Source organism: Salvelinus fontinalis, chromosome 18, assembly GCF_029448725.1.
Source record: "Salvelinus fontinalis isolate EN_2023a chromosome 18, ASM2944872v1, whole genome shotgun sequence".
Taxonomy (NCBI): Eukaryota; Metazoa; Chordata; class Actinopteri; order Salmoniformes; family Salmonidae; genus Salvelinus; species Salvelinus fontinalis.
In genome coordinates, this window is record NC_074682.1 from 51,522,183 (window position 1) to 51,529,860 (window position 7,678).

The 7,678-nt window shown below is 42.6% G+C and overlaps 1 pseudogene; it reads right to left on the reverse strand.

Moving 5' to 3' along the window:
• Positions 1-4,414: 4,414 nt before the first annotated feature.
• On the reverse strand, positions 4,415-6,738 carry LOC129816051 (uncharacterized; annotated as a pseudogene).
• Between the last annotated feature and the right edge of the window lie 940 nt (positions 6,739-7,678).

The following is a 7,678-nucleotide window of genomic DNA, read 5'->3' on the forward strand; positions in this document are numbered from 1 at the left end:
CTGGACGCTTGAATCAGAGCTTTGATCTTCTGTAGGTTGTGATCCACAGCAACGTCCAAAAACTGTACCCAGTTCAGGTCTGCTTCTTAACACGTGTGTGTGTTTGTGTGTGTGTGTGTGTGTGTGTGTGTGTGTGCACGTGTGTGTGAGCGAGTGAGAACAAAAAAACATGTTCTTCCTTTCCTCATTCTTCCACCTATCAAATAATCTCAGATTCGTCCCGTTGACGGAAAACAAGAGGAAACTAACATTGAGACACGGCAAGAATTTAAGGGAGCGGTGTAGTGATGTCATTATTTCACTCATGCGGGTGCAATGTCTGGCTTCCTGCCTACAACCATGATGCAACAGGAAGTAGTGGCTTTCTATAGCCTGTTGTTCATCCACTGCCTGCCATTGTACTATGACAGTAGTAGCCAGTTCTGTCATGTCTTTCCTGAAGAGGATTAATATATACGCCCTACCACGTGGATGATTCAGTAGGCGACAGGTGAAAACATAAGTCCCTGTGTGGCAGACACGCAGACAGGTGGGTTAAGCAGCACTACTGTACTCACCTGATGATAGCCAACACTCCCTTCAGCACCAAAGTCAGTTCACACGCCTGGAATGATGACAAACAGACAGTGTATCGTTCCTAAGTGACTAGTAGGACATGTCATAGAAATAGAATCTATACTGAACAAAAATATAAACACAACGTGTAAAGTGTTGGTCCCATGTTTCATGAGCTGAAATAAAAGATCCCACAATTTAACAGGGATGTAAAATGTGTTTACATCCCTGTAAGTGAGCAATTCTACTTCGCCAAGATAATCCATCCACCTGAAAGGTGTGGCATATCAAGAAGCTGATAAAACAGCACGATCATTACACAGGCACACCTTGTGCTGGGGACAATAAAAGGCCACTCTAAAATGTGCAGTTTTGTCACACAACACAATGTCACAGATGTCTCAGGTTTTGAGGGAGTGTGAAATTGGCATGCTGACTGCAGGTCTGTCCACCAGAGTTGTTGCCAGAGAATTTAATGTTAATTTCTCTACCATAAGCCACCGCCAATGTCGTTTTAGAATTTGGCAGTACATCCAATCGGCCTCACAACCGCAGACCAAGTGTAACCACGCCAACCCAGGACCTCCACATCCGGCTTCTTCACCGCTTGCCGTGCGGTAGCAGAGAGAACAGTCTATGTCTAGGATGGCTGGATAAGTAACCATTTCACTACACCTTCTGTATCCTGTGCATGTGACAAATAAACATTGGAACATGACCTGCATCACAATCACATTAGGATATAACGTTAGGCCAACGAGACAGTGTCCAAGTTCTACAATTCTCTGGTAGAATGCCCTGCTTTTATTTCATCACACTCACAACTATAAGCTATTTTCTAGTTATGCTATTTCTGATGTCATGCAGCCTGTAGTTTTTGTGTTTATACTTTTTCATAACGACAATGACAAGATTGATGTTGGACGACAATAGAATGTTCATGATGTCACTGCGATAACTGTCGATACACGTAGTATAAACAAGCCTTTAGTCTTGAAATCTTTGCTTGTTTAGTACATAGCCTCGCATGTGAATCCTTAAAGAGATAGGTGGGGCTAAGGCTTAAGAGGGTGTGAACGATGCTGAATGGGTGCAGAGAAAGAAGAGCTCTCCAGTAAGTTTCCCAAAATATTCAAGGACCATTTTCTCAAACGTGAGATTACAAGTTTATCAACTTTCAAAGCAGAATTACTTTCCCATTGTTCCTCAATTGTAGTGTATGATATACCATTTTCTAGCTCTGAGTCTACTTTTATTCAATGTAAAAAACACAATTTCAAATGTTGCTACAGAAGACTGAATCGAGCTGGTCTGTCACACATGAAGATGAAACATTTTCAGGCCTACTATACATCTTACTGTATACATTATTGTTGAAAACAAGTCTAACAAGGCTTGACTTTGTCTATGTAATTCTCTGTAATTGTGGTACATGTATTGTTGACTGGTGTGGTTTCTTAATGCATTTTAAATTGTCAAATAAAATAAAATGCATAACTTGCATAAATATCCTCATTAACTTATTGTTCATTCAGAATTCAAGTCTGTCACTCAAAGAAAGATATCCAAACAGGCTTATACCACTGTTAGCATCTGGCTGTATGTCCCACTAAAATACAAAGCATCTGGCTGTATGTCCAACTAAAATACAAAGCATCTGGCTGTATGTCCAACTAAAATACAAAGCGTCTGGCTGTATGTCCCACTAAAATACAAAGCATCTGGCTGTATGTCCCACTAAAATACAAAGCATCTGGCTGTATGATGTCCCACTAAAATACAAAGCATCTGGCTGTATGATGTCCCACTAAAATACAAAGCATCTGGCTGTATGATGTCCCACTAAAATACAAAGCATCTGCCTGTATGTCCCACTAAAATACAAAGCATCTGGCTGTATGATGTCCCACTAAAATACAAAGCATCTGGCTGTATGATGTCCCACTAAAATACAAAGCATCTGGCTGTATGTCCCACTAAAATACAAAGCATCTGGCTGTATGTCCCACTAAAATACAAAGCATCTGGCTGTATGTCCCACTAAAATACAAAGCATCTGGCTGTATGTCCCACTAAAATACAAAGCATCTGGCTGTATGTTCCACTAAAATACAAAGCATCTGGCTGTATGATGTCCCACTAAAATACAAAGCATCTGGCTGTATGATGCCCCACTAAAATACAAAGCATCTGGCTGTATGTCCCACTAAAATACAAAGCATTTGGCTGTATGTCCCACTAAAATACAAAGCATCTGGCTGTATGATGTCCCACTAAAATACAAAGCATCTGGCTGTATGTCCCACTAAAATACAAAGCATCTGGCTGTATGTCCCACTAAAATACAAAGCATCTGTCTGTATGATGTCCCACTAAAATACAAAGCATCTGGCTGTATGTCACACTAAAATACAAAGCAATACAAAGCATACCCTCCCAGGCCCACCCATGGCTGTACCTCTGCCCAGTCATGTGAAATCCATAGTTAATGGCCTTAATGAAATGAAATTAAATCAAAGTTTATTTGTCACGTGCGCCGAATACAACAGGTGTAGGTAGACCTTACAGTGAAATGCTTACTTACAGGGTCTAACCAATAGTGCAAAAAAAGTGTTAGGTGAACAATAGGTAAGTAAAGAAATAAAACAACAGTAAAAAGACAGGCTATATACAGTAGCGAGGCAATAAAAGTAGTGAGGCTACATACAGACACCGGTTAGTCAGGCTGATTGAGGTAGTATGTACATGTAGATATGGTTAAAGTGACTATGCATATATGATGAACAGAGAGTAGCAGTAGCGTAAAAGAGGGGGTGGTGGGTGGCGGGACACAATGCAGATAGCCCGGTTAGGCAATGTGCGGGAGCACTGGTTGGTCGGCCCAATTGAGGTAGTATGCACATGAATGTATAGTTAAAGTGACTATGTATATATGATAAACAGAGAGTAGCAGCAGCGTAAAAAGAGGGGTTGGGGGGGCACACAATGCAAATAGTCCGGGTAGCCATTTGATTACCTGTTCAGGAGTCTTATGGCTTGGGGGTAAAAACTGTTGAAGCCATTTTGTCCTAGACTTGGCACTTCGGTACCGCTTGCCATGCGGTAGTAGAGAGAACAGTCTATGACTGAGGTGGCTGGGGTCTTTTTAGGGCCTTCCTCTGTAACCGCCTGGTGTAGAAATGCTGGATGGCACTCTGTCAGAGTGACCATCGGGATCTTGGTCACCTCCCTGCCCAAGGCCCTTCTACCCATATTGCTCAGTTTGGCTGGGCAGCTAGAGTCTTGGTGGTTCCAAACTTCTTCCATTTAAAAATGATGGAGGCCACCATGTTCTTGGTGACCTTCAATGCTGCAGAAATGTTTTGGTACCCTTCCCCAGATCTGTGCCTCGACACAATCCTGTCTCGGAGCTCTACGGACAACTCCTTCAACCTCATAGCTTGGTTTTTGCTCTGACATGCACTGTCAACTGTGGAACCTTATATAGTTGTGTTTAGCTTTCAAAATAATTTACAACCAATTGAATTTACAACAGGTGGACTCAAATCAAGTTGTAAAAACATATCAAGGATGATCAATGGAAACAGGATGCACCTGAGTTCAATTCCGAGTCTCATAGCAAAGGGTCTGAATACTTTTATTTGCAAAATATTCTAAAAACCTGTTTTCGCTTTGTCATGATGGGGTATTGTGTGTAGATTGATGTGAGAAAAAAGTATGTAATACATTTTAGAACAAGGAAGTAAAGTAACAAAATGTGGAAAAGTCAAAGGGTCTGAATAGTTTCCGAAGGCACTGTATGCTGTCATGGTGCAACGGCAATGCATTTGTTTGATAGAACAGTTCACGACTACAATCATTTAAACTTTAAAGGTACTTTATTCCCCATTTAACAGTTTTCAACTCCCTTTGAATTGGCCTTTATCATACAGTATTTATATTTCTTTACAATTTTGTTCTAATTTCTCTCTGGTTTCTACTTTCATTCACCAATAAACAGTGTCACATTCTGTCATCCAGATTGCTCAAGACATCTTATTTCCCCATCTCTGACTAATGTAATTATACCCTTTTAATGCACCTTTTTTTCCACCTGTTTATCTTGATTATAAATGCCAGTTCATCTACTTTTCTGTCTCGTGATGATTTCATGAAAGGAGTCTTGCTGCTCGGAACCTTTGCGAAAGCGCTTACTCAACGTCCAACGTGGGAGAGGTAGGCAAACTTCTGACTAAATGATGAAGGGGGAAACATTGTCTGTTCATAGGTTTTTGTTCCAACCCAAAACTGACACATCTGATTCAAATGATCCGACTGCTCATGTGATTCAATCCAGAGTAGTTAGGACCTGGTGTGTTAGTGTTGGGCTGGAATAAAATCCTGCGTACACGGCTCTCCAGGACCAGGCTCTTGGCCATCCACCCTGTCCTTGACCTGCAGCTCTGGTAACGCCTCCCACATCCACGCCCTCCTTGCGTGGGCCCTCATGGCTGTGTTCTGCGGCGGCCCCAGCTGCCTCACTTCCACCCTGCCCTCCACCCCACGGCTACAGCGCCCCAGGTGGGCCATGTATCTCTGAGCGTGGGCACCGCGGTGCCAGGTGCGTAGCTGGGAGTCATGTTTCTGGTTGGGCGAACAGCTCTGTCTCGTCCAGGTGAGGCTTGAGGTGCACGCCCTGCGCACGCTCCTGCCAGTGGAAGAGGAAGAGCTGCCGGGTGCTCTTCCTCTGGCCCCAGCGCGTGGCGGTTCTCAGAGCTGTTATGCCCTCGGCGTCCTTCAGTTGGTGTGGGGCACTGCGCACCAGTAGCTCCTGGATGGACTGCAACTGGCCCTGGGCGGGTGCCGCGTGACAGGCCCCGCGCCCCAGGGGAGTCTGGCCCTTAACATTGGCCCCTACAAAGATAACAGGGTCAAGTTCATTAGGCAGACAGAAAGAAAACGGACTGAAACAAGGAGAGACTGGCTTGACTTTTGCTTTCTTCTGTCAAACGTTTTCCGAATTAACATGACCAAATTAACATGACCGAATTAACATGACACAGATATTGCCAGCGTACCGGAAAAACTCTGTATCTACATAGTTACATCTTCAGGAATTAAAAATAATAAATTGTTTGAAATAATAAACCGTTCGACACAGCAGGCATGTGTCCATGGTGGGTCTTTCAGCAAGTCTGGTAAAGAAATGCAGTATTGCTATTAGGTGATGATGGTTTTTTACCTTTATTTAACGAAGCAAGTCAGTTAAGAACAAATTCTTATTTACAATGACGGCCTACCCCGGCCAAACCCCTAACCTGGATGACGCTGGGCCAATTGTGCCCCGCCCTATGGGACTCCCAATCACGGCCAGTTGTGATACAGCCTGGAATCAAACCAGGGTCTGTAGTGACATTTCTAGCACTAAGATGCAGTGCCTTACACCGCTGCACCACTCGGAAGCCTCTTTTTTTTTTTTTACTATGATCAATAATGACCTGAGCCATAGAGAGTCTCTGTGTATGACTGCTGTAGACTATTCTAGGTTTTTCTTTCATGCCACATCACCTTGAATACATCCCCAGTAGCTGCAGCTATCACAAGCTCAGCCCATCCATCATAAGGCCAGATCATCAGGGTGACAGTAGTTCCAGGGACGATGTCATTACAGTTAATAGTGGTGTCATCACATAGGTTGGGAGGAGAGAGTACACATTAAGTCTGGTCAGAGAAGCACATCATTAGATAATTAGTCTGAATGGAAAACGCCCTCAAAAAAAATGTTCACCATGATGGGCCTGTCACTGCTAGCCTACGTTTGAGATTTATAAGGGACGTGATTCTAACTTAATTGAACCCAATAAAAATCAATGGATACATATCTAATCAATTAATCAACAAAAACTCCCCATTTCTCATTAAAATATGTCAAGAGTTAAACCAGCAAGTGAGATGAAAGGTATTTATTTTACCATTATCCAGGTAGCATACTCTCTGGAAGTCTGTGGGAACCCCAACCACTAATTCCATGGCGTTTTTTAGCTCTCTGATTCTCATATTGTGATGGCAGTCGGGAACAACGAACATCTCTCCCGTTTCACGCAGCCTGGCACCAAGACTGAACTTGACTTTCTTCGACTGGTCACGGTAAACTGCACTTTTGGGTCTCGGTACACTCTTCAAGTCGATGTCGCGGTAAATCATTGTACTTTTGGGTCTCGGTACCTGAAGTGAAATCCTCTTCGTTGAGGTGTAAAAATATGCCATTTGATTGCTCATAGAAACGCAATCAATATTTTTTGCAGATTGCAAAGGGTTTATAATTCGAAAATAATTATTTAATGAATTCTCTTCAGTTTGGAATGTTGTCTATTACTGTTGCTGTAGTGATATACGTTAGAGTCCTATTGTTGCGCTTTCGGTTCATGTGCGACAGTTACATACACACAGTTGAACAAATCTAATGTTACTTAGTATCAGTTTAGTTATATTGACTTGGAAATACCTGGTATATTATGGTCAGAAGGTAGGCGCACTTTTTTAATGGATTTGCGACAGCATTCCCACCCCCCAATTCTGTACAACTTATTTCTGACTTTGTAACGTGATTGGCTCAGCAATCACATTTGAAATAGGCTATATAGTCAGTGGTGTAGTGGTGATTTTTAGGTGAAGGAGCGCAACAGTTTGATCTCATACTTTTCTCAGCGTTACCGACCAGTGGTTTTGAGCCACACCTACTAAATAAATAAATAATAATCTATAATATTTTTTGGTGTCACATATAAGTTTGCAAACAATGTAAAAATATATATATTGAGTTAATAAAACCGCATACAAACATGACCTCTTTTTGCTTTCTTGAGTAAGGCAGCTCCGAAATGCAGGTGTTTCAGCCTAACTCAGTGCTTTCTGTGGTGGTGGGGCAGCCAGCGGAAAATACAGAATGTAGGGGTTGGTAATGTTCTCCAGTTGCTCCGTGATTGGCTCAGTGTTCTGTCACTCATTGGAGCAATACGTCACCACAAAATCTTTGTATTTATTTAGCTAGGCAAGTCCGTTAAGTCCTTAAAACCTCTACAGAGTACCTAACCCGGATCCGGGAGCACCCCCCACACCCCCCACACTGATTAGCATCGCTAGC